Here is an 18,512-nt window from a genome sequence, read left to right as displayed (position 1 = left end):
TGTTAATCTAACTCTCTGAGCCTCAGTGTCCACAACTCTAAAGAGAAAAATACTGTCCTTACACAAAGGCAAAGGCCAGGTTATTTAGCTCCACAATGAATATAGAATGCCTGACACAGAGAAAGTGCTCAACTAACGTGTAAAGTGAGGTAGGGAGTAAGGGAAGAAGGATAGGTTGAGTTTTGAACATATGAGGCATACAGCAAGCACACGATAAATATTAATTGCATCAGAATTTGGAAATACCCAAAATTAAATTTTAGACTGGGACAACTTCTTTCATCCAAGATGGAATTGCAAGGACTAGATTTACTCTCTCACCTGAAAGAACTAAAAAACTTGGACAAAATATTTATTTATTTACTTACTTACTTATTTTGCGACGGAGTCTCGCTCTGTCGCCCAGGCTGGAGTGCAGTGGCGAGATCTCGGCTCACTGCAAGCTTCGCCTCCTGGGTTCACGTCATTCTCCTGTCTCAGCCTCGCCAAGTAGCTGGAACTACAGGTGCCCGCCACCACGCCTGGCTAATTTTTTGTATTTTTAGTAGAGACGGGGTTTCATCGTAGTCTCGATCTCCTGACCTCGTGATCCACCCGCCTCAGCCTCCCAAAGTGCTGGGATTACAAGCATGAGCCACCGCACCCTGCCTGACATTAGACAAAATATTTAAAATAATTTTTTATTTTTGAGACAGAGTGTCACTCTGTCACCCAGGCTGGAGTACAGTGGTGCAATCTTGGCTCACTGTAACATTTGCCTCCCAGGTTCAAGCGATTCTCCTGCCTCAGCCTTTTGAGTAGCTGGGATTACAGGTGCGTACCTCCACACCTGGCCAATTTTTGTATTTTTAGTAGAGACGGGGTTTCACCATGCTGGCCAGGCTGGTCTCGAACTCCTGGCCTCAAGGAATCCACCCACCTCCAGCCTCCCAAAGTGCTGAGATTACAAGCATGAGCCGGTGTACCTGAAATAATTTTCACAAACTGGACATCAGGCAATAGAGGACAGGGACCCCCTGAAAAAGGAAAACAAATGAGGCGAGCCCTATGATCTAACTCACTGCCTGGAGAGTTCTCATGTCTCAGCACTAGAAAGGGAATTCAGGCAGACTTGACGCACTCTGGGTTGAGAAGACAGAATTTCGGGCCTGGGAAAGCCAAGGCACCTGGAGTTCACAGTGCAAAATACAAGAGAGGAGAGAGATGCATAGAGAAAGCCCAGCTTTGAAGAGCTACAGAGGGGACATTCTAAGTCTTCAGCTAAGCACTGATCAACACAGGAAAATACCTGAAGCTAGGGAAAGAACCAGCTGAAAGGGGTAGAGGGAATAATCCCTAGATCTCACACAAGGACGAAAGAGGAAAAAAATCTTACTATTCAAGACAGCAGGGGAAATTCACCCTAGATTAAAGGTCGTTTTGGTCCTGCCTAACAAGGTTTAAGAGGATCAAACTATTCCACGTAACATAGCTGTGTTCCACAACAGAGCTTAGGAGTATTTATAACACAAAAGAATCTAGCGTAGAACAAGGTAAAATTAATGATGTCTGGCATCCACTCAAAAATTGCCCGGCATGGACTGAAGCAGAAAAATATCACTCTTACTGAGGATAAAAATAAACCAATAGAATTAAATCTATGAGTGACACAGATGACAGAATTAGCAGAAAAAAGCTGGGCACAGTGGCTCACATCCAAAATCCCAGCACTCTGGGAAGCTTTAGTGAGGTAAGAGGATCACTTGAGCCCAGGAGTTTGAGACCAGTCTGGGCAACATAATGAGGCTCTACCTGTACAAAAAAATAAGTTAGCCTGTATGGTAGTGCATGCCTGTATTCTCAGCAACTTGGGAAGCTGAGGTGGGAGGATCAATACTTGAGCTCAGGAGGTCGAGACTGCAATGAGTCGTGATCATGCCACCGCACTCGAGCCTGGGAGATAAAGGGAGACCCTGTCTCAACTTATTAAAAAAAAAAAAAAAAAGAAACTGTACCAAAATAACAGCAATATTAGTCACTTTCCTTTCCCTTTTTTTATTTGATTTCATTTCTCTATCATGTGCCTACAGCATTTTTTTTCTTTTTTGAGACCAAGTCTCACTCTGTCGCCCACGCTGGAGTGCAGTGGCATGTCTCACCTCACTGCAAACTCCAAACTCCACTTCCTCAGTTCAAGCGATTCTCCTGCCTCAGCCTCCCAAGCAGTTGGGATTACAGGCGCGTGCCACCACGCCCAGCTAATTTTTATATTTTAGTAGAGATAGGGTTTCACCACGTTGGCCAGGCTGGTCTCAAACTCCTGACCTCAAGTGTTCTGCCTGGCTTGGCCTCCCAAAGTGCTGGGATCACAGGCATGAACCTCCGCGCCCAGCCAAAAATTTCAATTTTTATGAGTGAATAATATTCCACCATATGGCTACAACACATTTGGTTTACCCACTCATCTGCTGAACACTTGAGCTGCTTCTAGTTTTTGGCTGTTGTGAAAACTGCTGCTACGAACATGGGTGTACAAATATCTGTTCAAGTCCTTGCTTTCAATTCTTTGGGGTATGTACCTAGAAGAATTGCTAGATCCTATGGTAATTCTATGTTCAGCTTTTTAAAGAACTGCCAAACTATTTTCCACAGTGGCTGTACCATTTTATATTCTTGTCAGCAATGCATGAGGGTTTTATTTTTAAAATAATATGCATCTAATAGGTGTGAAGTGATATCTCATTGTGGTTTTGATTTGCATTTCCCTAATGATTTAGTGATGTTGAGCGTCCTTTCATGAGCTTATTGGCCAGCTGTGTATCTTCTCTCTGAAGAAAAATGTATTCAAAACTGCTTAGCATTTTTGAATTGGTAGGTTTTGTTGTTGTTTTGCAGTTCTTTACACGTTCTGGATGTTGATCCCTTATCAAATATATAACTTGTAAATATTTTGACCCATTGTGTGTGTTGCCTTTTCACTCCCTTAATATGTCCTTTGATGAACAAAGTTCTTAATTTTCATGAAGTCTAATTTATCTATCTTTATGTCTTTGGTGTCATACTTAAGAAATTACTGCCTAATCCAAGATTCATGAAGATTTTCACTTATGTTTCTTCTACAAGTTTTGTATTTTAGTTCTTAAATTTAGGTCTTTGATACATTTTGAGGGTTTTTGTTTTTGGTTTTTTGGCTCATCCTTCTGCAGGATTTTTATATGAAACATATGAAAAGGGTCCAACTTCATTCTTTTGAATATGATAATTTAGTTTTCCTGGCACCATTTGTTGAAAAGACTGTCTTTTCTCCATGGAGAACCTTGTCAAAAAAGTATCGATTGACCCTATGTGTGAGGGTTTATTTCTGGGCTCTAAATTCTAGTCTACTGGTCTGTATGTCTATCCTTATACCAGTACCACAATGTTTTGATTACTGTAGCTTTGCAGTAAAGCTTTGAAATCAGAAGTATGCATCTTCCAACTTTATTCTTGTTCAAGATTGTTTTGGCTATTTGAGGTCCATTGAGATTTTTTATCACTTTTAGAATCCATTAGTCAACTTCTGAAAAAAGTGCTACTGGAATTTTGATAGGTATTGCAATGATTGTGTATCAGTTTGGGGAATACTGCAACCTTAACAATTCTAAGTTATAATCCATGAACACAGAATGTCTCTCCATTTATTTAGGTCTTCAGTTTCTTTCAGCAACGTTTTGTAGTTTCCAGTGTACAAGTCTTTTGCCTCCTTAATTTTATTCCTAAGTATTTTATTATTTTTGATACTACTGCAAATGGAATTTTCTTAATTTTATTTTTGGATTGTTCATTTCTTATGTATAAAACTATAATTTTTTTTTTTTGAGATGGACTCTTGCTCTGTCACCCAAGTTGGTACAGTGGCATGATCTTGAGTCACTGCAACTCCTGCCTGCCGAGTTTCAAGCAATTCTCCTGCCTCAGCCTCCTGAATAGCTGGGATTACAGGCACCCGTCACCACACCCAGCTAATTTTTGTATTTTTAGTAGAGACAGGGTTTCACCATGTTGGCCAGGCTAGTCTTGAACTCCTGACCTCAAGTGATCCGTCTGCCTCAGCCTCTCAAAGTGCTGGGATTACAGGCGCGAGCCATCACACCTGGCAATTGATTTCTGTATATTGATCTTGTGTCCTGCAACTTTGCAGAACTCATTTATCGGCTTTAGTGTTTTCTTACTGGATTCTTTAGAATTTTCTACATACAGAATTATGTCACATGCAAATAGAAATGGCTCTTTTTCCTATCTTTTCTTAGAAGTTGCAGCCAGAGCAATTAGGCTTCTTTTTCTTGCCTAATTGCTCTGGCTGGAACTTCTAGTACCACATTGATGAGATGTGGCAAAAGTGTGCTATCTTATCTGCTTCACGATGTCAAAAGGAAAGCTTTTAGTCTTTCAACATCAAGTATTAGCTGTGTTTTCATGTATGGTATGGAATATCATTTTTACTTGAAAGAATGACAAATAGACTATGGCTACTCAGACTTGCATAATTGGCAGTGTTTCTCCAAAATGAAGTGCCCTGTCACTTGATGACAAACTGGCAGTTTTCATTGTCAATAATGAAACTCAAGCTTTTAAGCAAAATTTCATTTTTCAAACTTCTATCCACAACTATAAGCAACAGCTTCCCAAAACCAAACTTTTCTAATGAGATTTAATCAATGAATTTAATGTTTTGATACGATATAATGATGTAACAATATATGGAAAAATCTCTATAACCTAGTGAATCAATATTTTCCAAGTGACCAATGTATGTTACGAAATCATGCACGAGTAGAAGAATCATTCCAATTACAAAATAGCATGAATCTTAAAAGTATAAAATGTTAATTGAAGCAGTTGCACACTGCCAACTAACCTTTTAAGAAACTAATACTCGCCTGGGCGCGCTGGCTCACACATGTAATCCCAAACATTTGGGAGGCCAAGGCAGGCGGATCACTTGAGGTCAGGAGTTCGAGACCAGCCTGGCCAACATGGTGAAACCCTGTCTCTTCTAAAAATACAAAAATTAGCCAGGTGTGGTGGCACACGTCTGTAGTCCCAGCTACTTAGGAGGCTGAGGCAGGAGAATCGCTCGAACCTGGGAGGTGGAGGCTGCAGTGAGCTGAGATGGTGCCACTGCACTCCAGCTTAGGCAACAGAACGAGACTCCATCTCAAAAAAAAAAGGAAAAAGAAACTAACACTTGTTCAGTTTTGGTAAAGTATGGATACACCTCCCCCTTTCCAACTACATATTTGTGGGTAGCTGAATCTTCTTTTTTTTTTTTTGAGACAGAGTCTCGCTCTGTCGCCCAGGCTGGAGTGCAGTGGCGCAATCTCGGCTCACTGCAAGCTCCGCCTCCCAGGCTCACGCCATTCTCCTGCCTCAGCCTCCTGAGTAGCTGGGACTACAGGCGCCCGCCACCACGCCTGGCTAATTTTGTTTTTGTATTTTTAGTAGACACGGGGTTTCACCGTGTTAGCCAGGATGGTCTCGATCTCCTGACCTTGTGATCCACCCACCTCAACCTCCCAAAGTGCTGGGATTACAGGCGTGAGCCACCGTGCCCGGCCTGAATTTTCTTCATAAACTTCAACCTAAAGATCACACTGTAACACACTGAATGCAGCAGATATGAAACTCCGGCTGTATTCTCTTAAACTATGTATTAAAAAGATTTGCAAGGCCGGGCGCAGTGGTTCACGCCTGTAATCCCAGCACTTTGGGAGGCTGAGGCAGGCAGATCACGAGGTCAAGAGATCGAGACCATCCTGGCCAACATGGTGAAACTCTGTCTCTACTAAAAGTACAAAAATTAGCTGGGCATGGTGGTGCACTCCTGTAGTTCCAGCTCCTCGGGAGGCTGAGGCAGGAGAATTGCTTGAACCCAGGAGGTGGAGGTTGCAGTGAGTCGAGATCGTGCCCCTGCACTCCAGCCTGGTGACAAAGTGAGACTCCGTCTCCAAAAAAAAAAAAAAAAATTTGCAAAAAACATAAAAGAAAGCATCCGTCTTTGTTTGGGCTGCTATTAACAAAATACCAAAGACTGGTTAATTTATACCAAAAGAAGTTCCAGCCTGGGCAACATAGTGAGATCCCATCTATACAAAAAAATTTAAAAATTAGCCAGGCATGGTGGCACAGGCCTATAGTCCCAGTCACGAAGAAGGCTGAGCAAGACCCTGTCTCTATTTCTTTTCTTGTTTGTTTTTTGAGATGGAGTTTTGCTCTTGGCACCCAGGCTGGAGTGCAATGGCACAATCTCAGCTCACTGCAACCTCCACCTCCCAGGTTCAAGTGATTCTCCTGCCTCAGCCTCCTGAGTAGCTGAGATTACAGGTATTGGATTTCACCATGTTGGCCAGGCTGGTCTTGAACTTCTGACCTCAGGTGATCCACCCGTCTCGGCCTCCCAAAGTGCTGGGATTACAGACGTTAGCCACTGTGCCTGGCTCATTAAAACTTTTTATGTTAACAGGTAATAGGCTTATTATTGTTAAGTGTTTAAATGTTAAAAACCTAAATATTTTTAAATCTCTCGGTTTTAATATCAAATATGATAAATATTGATCAATATGACCCATATATACAAAAGCTCTTTGAGGTCCTCAAAGATTTTTTAGAAGGTAAGGGGGTCCTCAAACCAAAAGGCTGAGAGAAAAACTGCATTAATAAAAAATGCCCTAGACAAGTAGGTAGATAACTGGTTTAAAAAAAAAAAAAAAAAACTGGTGGCTCACGCCTGTAATCCCAGCACTTTGGGAGGCCGAGGCAGGCAGATCACGAGGTCAGGGGATAGAGACCATCCTGGTGAACTCCGTGAAACCCCGTCTCTACTAAAAATAGAAAAAAAAAAAATTAGCCGGGCGTGGTGGCGGGCGCCTGTAGTCCCAGCTGCTTGGGAGGCTGAGGCAGCAGAATGGCGCGAGCCCGGGAGACGGAGGTTGCAGTGAGCCGAGATCGCGCCACTGCACTCCAGCCTGGGCAACAGAGCGAGACTCCATCTCAAAAAATAAAAAACACACACAACTGGTCAGGCAAGGTGACTCTCACCTGTAATCCCAGCACTTTGGTTTGGGAGACCAAGGTGGGAGAATCACTTGAGGCCAGGCGTTGGAGACCAGCCTGGGCAACAAAGTGAGACCCCACCTCTACAAAAGATTAAAAAACTACCCAGGCATGGTGGTGTGTGCCTGTAGTTCCACCCACTTGGGAGGCTGAAGCGAGTAGACTGATGATCCTGGAAGAGGCTGCAGTAAGCTATGACTGTGTCACTGGACTCCAGTCTTGTGTAACAGAGCAAGACCTTATCTCATAAAAATAAACAGGCCAGGCATGCTGGCTCACACTTATAATCCCAGCACTATGGGAAGGCAAGGTGGGGTGGATTGCTTGAACTCAGGAGTTCAAGACCAGCCTAGGCAATATGGCAAAATCCCGTCTCTACAAAAAAAAAAAAAAATACAAAAATTCAGCTACTCGGGAGGCTGAGGCAAGAGAATAGTGAGAACCTGGGAGGCGGAGCTTGCAGTAAGCCGAGATCGCGCCACTGCACTCTAGCCTGGGCGACAGAGTGAGACTCCGTCTCAAAACAAAAAATCAGCCAGGCGTGGTAGCATGCACCTGTTCCAGCTACTCAGGAGGCCAAGGTAGGAGAATCACATGAGCCCTGGAAGTTGAGGCTGTGGTGAGCCAAGATTGCGCCACTGCACTCCAGCCTGCACAGCAGAGTGAGACCTTATCTAAAAAAATAATAATAATTAATTAATTAAAAATAAAAAGCAAATCATGCTTGAAGCACTAATCTATAACCTACCACTACATTACAATTTCTAAGAAAACAGATGATCTGATCATCAGGTTTTCATAATTAAACAAACCATAGTAATTTATGATCTACTGCTCTACAAGCACTATTACCTTGTACAGGATGATGCTGAGAACTAAGTGTGACTTTTCACCTTCATAAACTTCACCTTGTTCATTCTAACCCAGTTTTCCAGTCTTTCTAGCTAGGAACTTTGCACTCTCTCTAGCTAGCTTCACTGAGCTTCACCATAATCTAGTGATCATATTACTACAATAAAGGGGAAAATTTTCAGAACCGTTCTTGTGAATTCATGCTGTTACCTAAGAAGTTACCATATTTTTTTCTTATTTTAAAAAGAATCTGAAGTCAGGAGTAGTGGCTCATACCTGTAATCTCAACACTTTGGGAGGCCAAGGCAAAAGGATCACTTGAGCACAGGAGTCTGAGACCAGCCTGGGCAACACAGTGAGACCCAGTGTCCACAAAAAACTTAAAAACGAGCCAGGTATGGTGATACATGCCTGTAGTTACAGCTACTCAGGAGGCTAAGGCAAGAGAATTGCTCGAAGCTGGGAGGCTGAGGCTGCAATGAGCTGTGATCACACCTCTGCATTCCTGCCTGGGTGACAGGAGACCCTGCCTAAAAACAAAAAAGTTTTTTTGATCAATTGCATATTAATTGTAGAAAATTTAAACCACCTCTATTTCTAATACCTACTGTTGGTATTTTGGTATTATTCTTTCTAGATATTGTTTTCGTATTTTAAAATATTTTCTACAAAAATGAGATATTATTAAACATATAATTCTATAGCCCATTTCTGTAATATATTGTTTGTCATATCATTACTCTTCATCAGCAAAAAAAAAAAAAAAAAAAAAGAAATTTGTGTTTTTTGAGACAGGGTCTCACATCCTTGATCAATTCTCTTTGATAAATTCCTAACAGTAGGCTGGGCGCAGTGGCTCATGTCTATAATCCCAGCACTTTGGGAGGGCAAAGTGGGCATATCACTTGAGACCAGCCTGGAAAACACGATGAGACCAATCTCTCTCTTTTTTTTTTTTTTTTTTGAGACGGAGTCTCACTCTGTCGCCCAGGCTGGAGTGCAGTGGCCGGATCTCAGCTCACTGCAAACTCCGCCTCCCAGGTTTACGCCGTTCTCCTGCCTCAGCCTCCCGAGTAGTAGCTGGGACTACAGGCGCCCGCCACCTCGCCCGGCTAGTTTTTTGTATTTTTTAGTAGAGACAGGGTTTCACCGTGTTAGCCAGGATGGTCTTGATCTCCTGACCTCGTGATCCGCCCGTCTCAGCCTCCCAAAGTGCTGGGATTACAGGCTTGAGCCACCGCACCCGGCCCGATCTCTTTTTAAATAAATACATAAATAAATAAAAATCCTGCCAGTGAACTTCTTAAGCAAAATTCTAAGTCTTTTTTTCTTTTTGAGATGGAGTCTCGCTCTGTCATCCAGGCTGGAGTGCAGTGGTGTGATCTCGGCTCACTGCAACTTCCACCTGCTGGATTCTAGCGATTCTGCTGCCTCAGTTTCCCAAGTAGCTGGGATTACAGGCGTGTACCACACACACAGCAACTTTTTGTATTTTTAGTAGAGACGAGGTTTCACTGCGTTGGCCAGACTGGTCTCGAACTCCTGACCTCAGGTAATCTGCCCGCCTTGGCCTCCCAAAGTGCTGGGATTACAGGCATGAGCCACTGTGCCTGGCTGGGAAAATTCTAAATCTTTTGATAAAACCACCACACCAAAAAGATTAAACCAATTTCACCCCTAATGCAACCTGGTATGGCAATACTCATGTCTCTGCATCCTCTTTTGGAATACTCATTATAAATAGATTTGCGAGAAAACATTTTTTTTTAAAAAAGTAAAAACAAATAGATTTGCCATTTTTGCCACTTTCGCAAGCCAAAAGAAACAATTATTTTATGCCTAGCAAACTGTTTTTTTTTTTTTTTCTTTTTTAAAAGAGGGCCTTACTCAGTCACCAAGGCTATAGTGCAGTGGCTCAAACGATCCTCCCCACCTCAGCTGCGTCCTGAGTAGCTGGGACTTCAAGCATGCGCGCCACCACACCAAGCTAATTTTTCTTTAAATTTTTTGCAGAGACAGGGTCTCTCTATGTTGCCACACTGGTCTTTTTCTTTTTTTCTTTTTTTTGAAATGGAGATCTCACTCTGTCACCCAGGCTGGAGTGCAGTGGCGCAATCTTGGCTCACTGCAACCTCCGCCTCCTGGGTTCAAGCGACTCAGCCTCCTGAATAGCTGGGACTACAGGTACCCGCCACCACACCCAGCTGATTTTTGTAGAGAGGGCGTTTCATCATGTTCAGGCTGGTCTCGAACTCCTGATATCAGGTGATCCACTGCGTTGGCCTCCCAAAGTGCTGGGATTACAATCATGAGCCACCAAGCCCAGCTTCAGGCTGGTCTTAAACTCTCGGCCTCAAGTGATCCTCCTTTCTTAGTCTCCCAAATCACTGGGATTACAGGAATTACACCATGCCTAGCCCCAATCTATTTATTTGCCCACTTCTCTTCATTTTAAATTCCTCATCCCTAGTCTAATCTAACCTGGCATAGAGTTAATAACCTAGTAACCTATCCATCTATTTCCATCATTGCCACAAGACCTTACCTGTTTTCCAGAGAGCAGCCAATGCTATCACTGTAAAAGACAAGAGGATCACATCCTTCACCAGTTTAAAAGTTCAGTGGCTTCCCATTGCACTATCTATTCAGTTGCTCAAACTAGAAATCTATCCAATCCTTTAGCAAGTCCTGGTATGTTAGCTTTAAAATACATCAAATTCTGCCCACTTCTTTCCATCTTTACACCCACCACTTCAGTCCAAGCCATCATTGTCTCTCTCATGGACTGAAAATCTCTTTCAGGACCCATGTTGTTGTCCCTTTCCTAAATGCAAGGACATTTTTAACCTAAGCGAAAATCTCTCCCCACCAAGCCCAAAATCCTGAACACAAAGATCTAAGCTGCCATTACCTACCAGAAGAATTTGGCACACTTATTGAAACCTATTTTCAGGGTGCTAGGAAAAGATTATAGCTGCACAAACACTTTTGTCTAGTTTGTTAAATACTGTTTCACTGAATGATAATATGAAGGTTATGTTTTGGAAACTAATGGAAAAAGAGATAATATAAGCTTATGAGCTTCATGAAAAGAAGGCATTACGTACTAGAGAGGGAGCAGTGCCTACCATAGACAAAATACTCAATACTAATTTTTTTTTCCTTTTACCTACCTCTAAGAAGGCAGAATTACACTAGAAAAGCTTAACACTACTTGCACAATGAATACAAGTCAGTTTTTAAAATTAACTGTACTGTATAATCCCAGTCGGCTTCTACTGTAACTTCCTGTACACAAATGAAAACAGGTGCAAAACCCAGAAAGATCAAAGGCAAAACAGAGGCTTATGGTTTTACTTAATTCATTTTTTATAAAGTCTAAGAAAAATGAGGGCAAATTTATCTTTGGAGAACTTGAATCAGCTAATAACTCTAAAATAAAACCATGAAGCAACTATACTATATAATAATGACACAATTATATACCCTTTTTTTTTTTTTGAGATGGAGTCTCTCTCTGTCACCCAGGCTGGAGTGTAGTGGCACAATCTCGGTTCTGCAACCTCCAACTCCCAGGATCAAGTAATTCTCCTGCCTCAGACTCCTGAGTAGCCGGGATTACAGGTGCCCACTACCACACCCAGCTAGTTTTTGTATTTTTAGTAGAGACTAGGTTTCACCATGTTGGCCAGGCTGGTCTTGAACTCCTGACCTCAGGTGATCTACTCACCTCGGCCTCCCAAAATGCTGGCATTACAGGCGTGAGCCACTGCGCCCAGCCAATTATGTACATTCTTATAGAGAATATTTAAGAGATTGGCTCGTCAACACCCAAAAAACTAGGAACAAACTCCCCCGTGCACATGGCTATGAAGGAACACATGTCTCCCAACTCACAGTCAATTAGTCTAGAGGTCTGCACCTGGCCTGTGCTGTACTAATCCCAGTACTTAACTTCTCCTTCCAGAGATTGGTCCAGGGACAATCAAATGCTCTATACCAAGACAAAGTGAAAACTGGAACTAAGAATCAGATCTTCTGCTACAGCAGAAACTCTTAAGATATAAAACTTGGGTGTTACAGAGACCAAACTTTTCTGCAATTTATACATTAATCTATCTGCACTGAGTATGGAAGCAACACCAGAAGAATCAAAGAGAACAGAGGGAGTCCTGGCAACATTTCAATCCTGGCTTCAGTTGTTCCTGAAGCTTACCTGCATTCTTGCCTTTAGCGCAATTTTTCTTTTTTTCATTGGTTAACGGTCTCGCCCTGTCACCCAGGCTGGAGCGCAGTGGCGTGATCTCAGCTCACTGCAAACCTCCACCTCCCGAGTTCTCGTGCCTTAGCCTCCCAAGCAGCTGGGATTACAGGTATGTTCCACCATGTCTTTTTTTGTATTTTTTAGTAGATGTGGGGTTTCACTATGTTGGCCAGGCTGCTCTCCAACTCCTGACCTCAAGTGATCCGCCCACCTCAGCCTCCCAAAGTGCTGGCATTACAGGCGTAGGCCACCATGCCCAGCCTCTTTAGTGCAATTTAAGATACTCATTTTTTCTAGAATTTTACGAGTCAACAAGTTTCTACCTTGGCTTACTCAAACTAGTTTTCTTTTCAAGATTCTAGGTACTATATTTAACTAGCACTTAGCTGTCCACAACCTCATCTATCAAAAAAAAAAAAAAAAAACCATGAATGAAACATAAAAGGTCTCTAACACCTGTTTATGATAAAACAAAAAACAAGCAAAAAAAAACACAAAAAACTGAAAAACAAGACACGTAAGGGAACTTCCTTAACCTGATAAAAAGCCTTTATAAAAATCTCACAGCTAATACACTGAATGGTGAAAGGCTGAACATTTTCCTCCTCAATACCAAAAAGACAAAGATGGCTACTCCTGAGATGCCTACTCAACATAGCCAAGAATAAGTAGGCAAGAAAAATGAGATAAAATGCATCCAGAAAGAAAAGGAAGAAGTATAACTACCTCTAATTGCATGTGACATGATTTGGTATCTAGGAAAGCCTAAGGAACCTACTAAAAAGCTACTAGAGCCAATAAATAAGTTCTGCAAAGTTGCGGAGTACCAGATCAATACACAGAAGTCAACTATGTTTCTATATATGAACCCTAAAATTAACAATTCCATTTATAATAGCATCAAAACGAACAAAATAGGAATAAACATAACTAAGAAGGCAAAAAACATGAACACTGAAAATTACAAAACATTACTGAAATAAATTAAAGAAGATATTAAAGAAGATATAAGCAAGGCCAGGCAAGGTGGCTCATGCCTGTAATCCCAGCACTTTGGGAGGCCGAGACGGGCGGATCACGAGGTCAGGAGATCGAGACCATCCTGGCTAACACGGTGAAACCCCGTCTCTACTAAAAAAAAAAAAAAATACAAAAAACTAGCCGGGCGAGGTGGCGGGCGCCTGTAGTCCCAGCTACTCGGGAGGCTGAGGCAGGAGAATGGTCTAAACCCGGGAGGCGGAGCTTGCAATGAGCTGAGATCCGGCCACTGCACCCCAGCCTGGGCGACAGAGCAAGACTCTGTCTCAAAAAAAAAAAAAAAAAAAAAAAAAGTACAAAAACCAAATAAATATTGATCTTCACTGTAATTAAAACTTCTGTGCTTCAAGGAATACTATTTAGAAAGTGAAAAGATGACCCACAGAAAGGGAGTCAAGTTTTGCAAATCATGTATCCGGTCTAGCATCCAGAATATGAAGGAAAATCTTACAACTCAACAATGAAAAGACAAATAATGCAACTTTAAAATGGGCAAAGGATTTGAATAGACGTTTCTCCAAAGATGCAATAGTCCCCCTTTGCATTCCAAGATGTGCAGATGCCTGAAACCACAGATAGTACTGAACCCTATGTATACATTGTTTTCTCAATCTGATAACTAAGATAGCTACTAGATGACTAACAGGTGCTAGTGTATACAGCGTGGAAATGCTGTACAAAGGGATGCTCTGCGTCCCGGCTGGGATAGAGTAGAACGTTGTGAGATTTCATCACACTACTCTGAAGGGCATGCAATTCAAAATTTATGAATTATTTCTGGAATTTTTCATTTGGTATTTTCAGACCATGGTTGACTGCAAGTAACTGAATCCAAGGAAGGTGAAACGGAGGATAAAGGGGGACAACTATATACAAACATCCAACAGGCACATGAAAAGGTATTCACATGCATTTCAAAACCTCAAGACACCACTTTACCCCAAGTAGAATGGCTATAATAAAAAGTCAATAGCAAGTGTTAGCAAAAAATCAGAACCCACATACATCGCTAGGGGAACGAAAAATGGTACACGTACTGTGGAAACAGTTTGGAGGTTACTCAAAAAGTTGAACACAGAATACCATATGACTCAGCAATTCCACTCCTATGTGTATATATATACTCAAAAGAAGTGAAAACATTTATGTATATATGTTTATATGGCTATAGCCATACAAAAACTGGCACACAAACATTCATAGCAACATTATTAATAGCCAAAAAGTAGAAACAACACAAATATCATAAACAAAATATGGTATATCCATACATTGAAATATGATTGGCCGGGCGTGGTGGCTCACACCTGTAATCCCAGCACTTTGGGAGGCTAAGACGGGCGGATCATGAGGTCAGGAGATCGAGACCATCCTGGCTAACATGGTGAAACCCCGTCTCTACTAAAAAAATACAAAAAAACTAGCCGGGTGAGGTGGCGGGCGCCTGTAGTCCCAGCTACTCAGAAGGTTGAGGCAGGAGAATGGCGTGAACCCAGGAGACGGAGCTTGCCGTGAGCCGAGATCCGGCCACTGCACTCCAGCCTGGGCGACAGAGCGAGACTCCGTCTCAAAAAAAAAAAAAGAAATATCATTTAGCCATAAAAAGGAATGAGGTACTGATACATGCTACAATATGGATGAACTGTAAAAGCATTCTAAGGGAAAGAAGACACACAAAAAAACCACAAAACGCCACCGTTAATGTGATTCCACTTACACGAAATGTCCAGAGCAGGCAAATCCACACAGACAGAAAGCAGGTATTAGTGATTACCAAGGGCGGGGGGAGATCCAGAGAGAGGAAAAAAGAGTGACTGCTAATGGGAGTGGGGTTTCCTGTGGGGGATGAAAATGTTCTGGAATTACAGACGGGTGATGGTTGCCTGACTTTGTGAATACACTAAAAACCACAAAATTGTACACTTTAAAAGGGTGAATTTTATGGTATGTGAATTATATCTCAATTTAAAAATTGAATAGAAAAAAAAAACCTCTAAGTAACCAAAAAGATCACAAAGATCATAAAAAAAGCCTATATATTTTTCCCTATTTACAAAAACCCTTTCAACCTGAGAAAGTTGATTGAAAAAATGAACTCCTTGATCCTCACCTGCAATCTGTTTACTCTCATTTTACATATAATTTGTACAAATCTGGGTTCAAAGTCCATAAAATATTAAAAACCTCATGTTAGGGGGAATGAAATTGATACAGATAGGCACACTGACAGTGAGGTTTAAAAAGAGGCAAAAGAACTTGTCAACACATACTGAAGTCATTTGGTAAGGGCAAATTAGATATAGTTGAGCCTTAACAACATGGGTTTAACTGTGTGGGTCCACTTATACACAGATTTTTTTTCTATTTAAGTAACACCAAATATGACTGCCTGTCCTGCCTCCCCTTCCTCCTCCTCCACCTATTCTGCCTCTACCACAGAAACACCAGTACTGGAATTTTCAGTACCGAGACAGCAGCCAACCCCTCCTCTTCCTATTCAACATGAAGACAATAAGGATGAAGACCTTTATGAGGATCCACTTCCATTTACTAAATAATAAATGTTTTATCTTCCTTATGATTTTAATAACATTTTCTTTTCTCTACCACACTTTACTGTAAGAATACATATAAAATAGAGGCCAGGGCGGGCAGACCACTTAAGGCCAGGAGTTTGAGACCAGCCTATGAGCCTAGGTGGTTTGAGACCACCTAGCCTCAATATGGTGAAACCTGTCACTACTAAAAATACAAAAAAATTAGCCCAGCGTGATGCACACACCTGTAATCCCAGCTATTTGGGAGTCTGAGGCAAGAGAATTGTTTGAATGCAGGAGGCAGAGTTTGCAGTGAGCCAATATTGCGCCATTGCACTCCAGCCTAGGCAACAAAGTGAGACTCCGTCTCAAAAAAAAAAAAAAAAAAAAAGACGCTGGGCGCGGTGGCTCATGCCTGTAATCCCAGCACTCTGGGAGGCCGAGGCGGGCGGATCATGAGGTCAGGAGATCGAGACCATCCTGGCTAACACGGTGAAATCCCGTCTCTACTAAAAATACAAAAAATTAGCCGGGCGTGGTGGCGGGCGCCTGTAATCCCAGCTACTTGGGAGGCTGAGGCAGGAGAATGGCGTGAACCCGGGAGGCGGAGCTTGCAGTGAGCCAAGATCGCGCCACTGCACTCCAGCCTGGGCAACAGAGCGAGACTCCGTCTCGAAAAAATAAATAAATAAATAAATAAGAAAAAAGAAATGCTCTTTAAAATAAACCTGTTCTATGACAGCCTATCATCTATAGGAGAAAGTCTAGAAGTCAAAAATTATCATCTATAGGAGAAAGTCTAGAAGTCAAAAAACAGCCCTTCACAATCTGACTTCGACCTGTATTTCCAGCATATCTATCTCCCACAATTCTAACCAAACCAGACTTTTATTTATTTTAAACATACCAGCGCCTCCATTTTCATGCCACTGTGTTAAGACTTTGACTTCTCTGCCTAGAAAATTCCTACTTATCCTTCAAACTCTAATTCAAATTACAAGTCCTTTATGCCACCTTCTCTGATGCCCCTGGACAAAACTGTATTCACACAGCACTTTTTAAAAATGTTTCATTTACTTTAAGAAGAGGTCTCGCTGTGTCGCCCAGGCTGGTCTCAATGTCCTGTGCTGAAGGAATCCTCCCATCTCAGTCTTCTGAGTAGCTAGAACTACAGATGCATGTCACTGTGCCTGTCTCCCAATAGCATTTTGTACATATCTCTATTAATGCATTTGTCATATCACCTCAAATTTGAATGCTTAACTTTCCTTTTCACCTCCTAGAACCAGAACCTAGTTCACAGTACACGGTAAATAAAATTTTTAAGTTTTGGTACCTAATGAATTAAAATTATTTTTTAGAAACTCAGCAATACAAAATGACTAGCTAGCTAAAAGGTCCATACAGTCGCGGTTTTAACAAGTTACGAAATTTGAATATTTAAAAGGAATAAAGTTCACTTCCAGATAAACTAGAACAAAGGTTCTTATGGATTGAATTCACTCATCAGAATCTTTTTAAGAAAAGATGGACAGGCCAGCAGAAGTGGCTCTCACCTGCAATCCCAACACTTAGGGAGGCTGAGGCAGGCAGATCCCCTGAGGTCAGGAGTTCAAGACCAGCTTGGCCAACATGGCAAAACTCCGTCTCTACTAAAAATACAAACATTAGCCGGGAACAGTGGTGCATGCTTGTAATCCCAGCTACTCGGGAGGCTGAGACAGGAGAATCGCTTGAACCTAAGAGGTGGAGGATGCACTGAGCCAAGATTGCGCCACTGCACTCCAGCTTGGGTGACAAGAGCACGACTCAAACAAACAAACAAAAAAAAAGAAAGAAAAGATGGACATTTAGAGTCCATTATTCAGACTACACCTGAGTAATTTGTTTGCAATAATAGTAATATGGATAATCATGTGCATAAAATTTTAACTGAGAGCTAGGGTTGCCAGAATCTAGGCCAACAGGCCCAAAGGAAAGTAGACAACAAGGACACCATTTAGTATGTTACTGCTAGAGTCATGCATGGTAACCAGATGTCTTCAGAAATACTGTTCCTTCTAATTCAAGTCACTCCTCGATAGTAACTTACTAAAAAATTCTAGTGGAATTATTTTATTACTCATTCTAGATGAGTTAATATTTAGTTCCAATTGAACAAAATCAAACACAATTACATTCACACATACAGTTAACTTATTTCTCTCCCAGTACGTAATTTATGACAGCCAAGCTAACAACATGCAGGATAGCCTATAGTTTCTGGTATTTAATAAATACAAAAATTAGCCAGGCATGGTGGTACACATCTATAATCCCAGCTAGTCAGGAGGCTGAGACAGGAGAATCACTTGAACCTAGAGGGCGAAATCGTGCCACTGCACTCCAGCCTGGGCAACAGAGCCAGACTCTGTCTCAAAAAAATAATAATAATGATAATAAAATTAATACAAAAGAATACATAGTGATCCTTCAAATATTTATTGAATTAACTGCATTCACCTCTACCTATTTTATTTGAAAAGTTACTTTTACCTGTAAAGAAAATGTCATTTCACATAGCTTCATGTTTTAAGAAGTTAAACTAGTGGCTTTTTCCCCTATTATCCCACACATAAATTTACCTAATATGCTAGAGCTTTGGGCAAGATCTGCCTCTTATTTGCTCCCAAACTCCACTTAACCCCAGTCTTCTTTCTTCCAAACTCCCATCTACTCACAAACTTTCATGATCTTCAGGTTCTCCAAAG

At 41.6% G+C, this 18,512-nt stretch overlaps 1 protein-coding gene across 2 annotated transcripts in view; it reads right to left on the bottom strand.

The window, feature by feature from the left end:
- Positions 1–18,512, bottom strand: part of CBL (Cbl proto-oncogene) — a 104,095-nt gene that overhangs the window by 57,312 nt on the left and 28,271 nt on the right. The gene's annotated exons all lie outside the window — the stretch shown is intronic.

Source organism: Macaca thibetana, chromosome 14, assembly GCF_024542745.1.
Source record: "Macaca thibetana thibetana isolate TM-01 chromosome 14, ASM2454274v1, whole genome shotgun sequence".
Classification (NCBI taxonomy): Eukaryota; Metazoa; Chordata; class Mammalia; order Primates; family Cercopithecidae; genus Macaca; species Macaca thibetana.
Note: the sequence above shows the minus strand (reverse complement) of the source record. Positions and strands in the feature narration are given on the sequence as shown.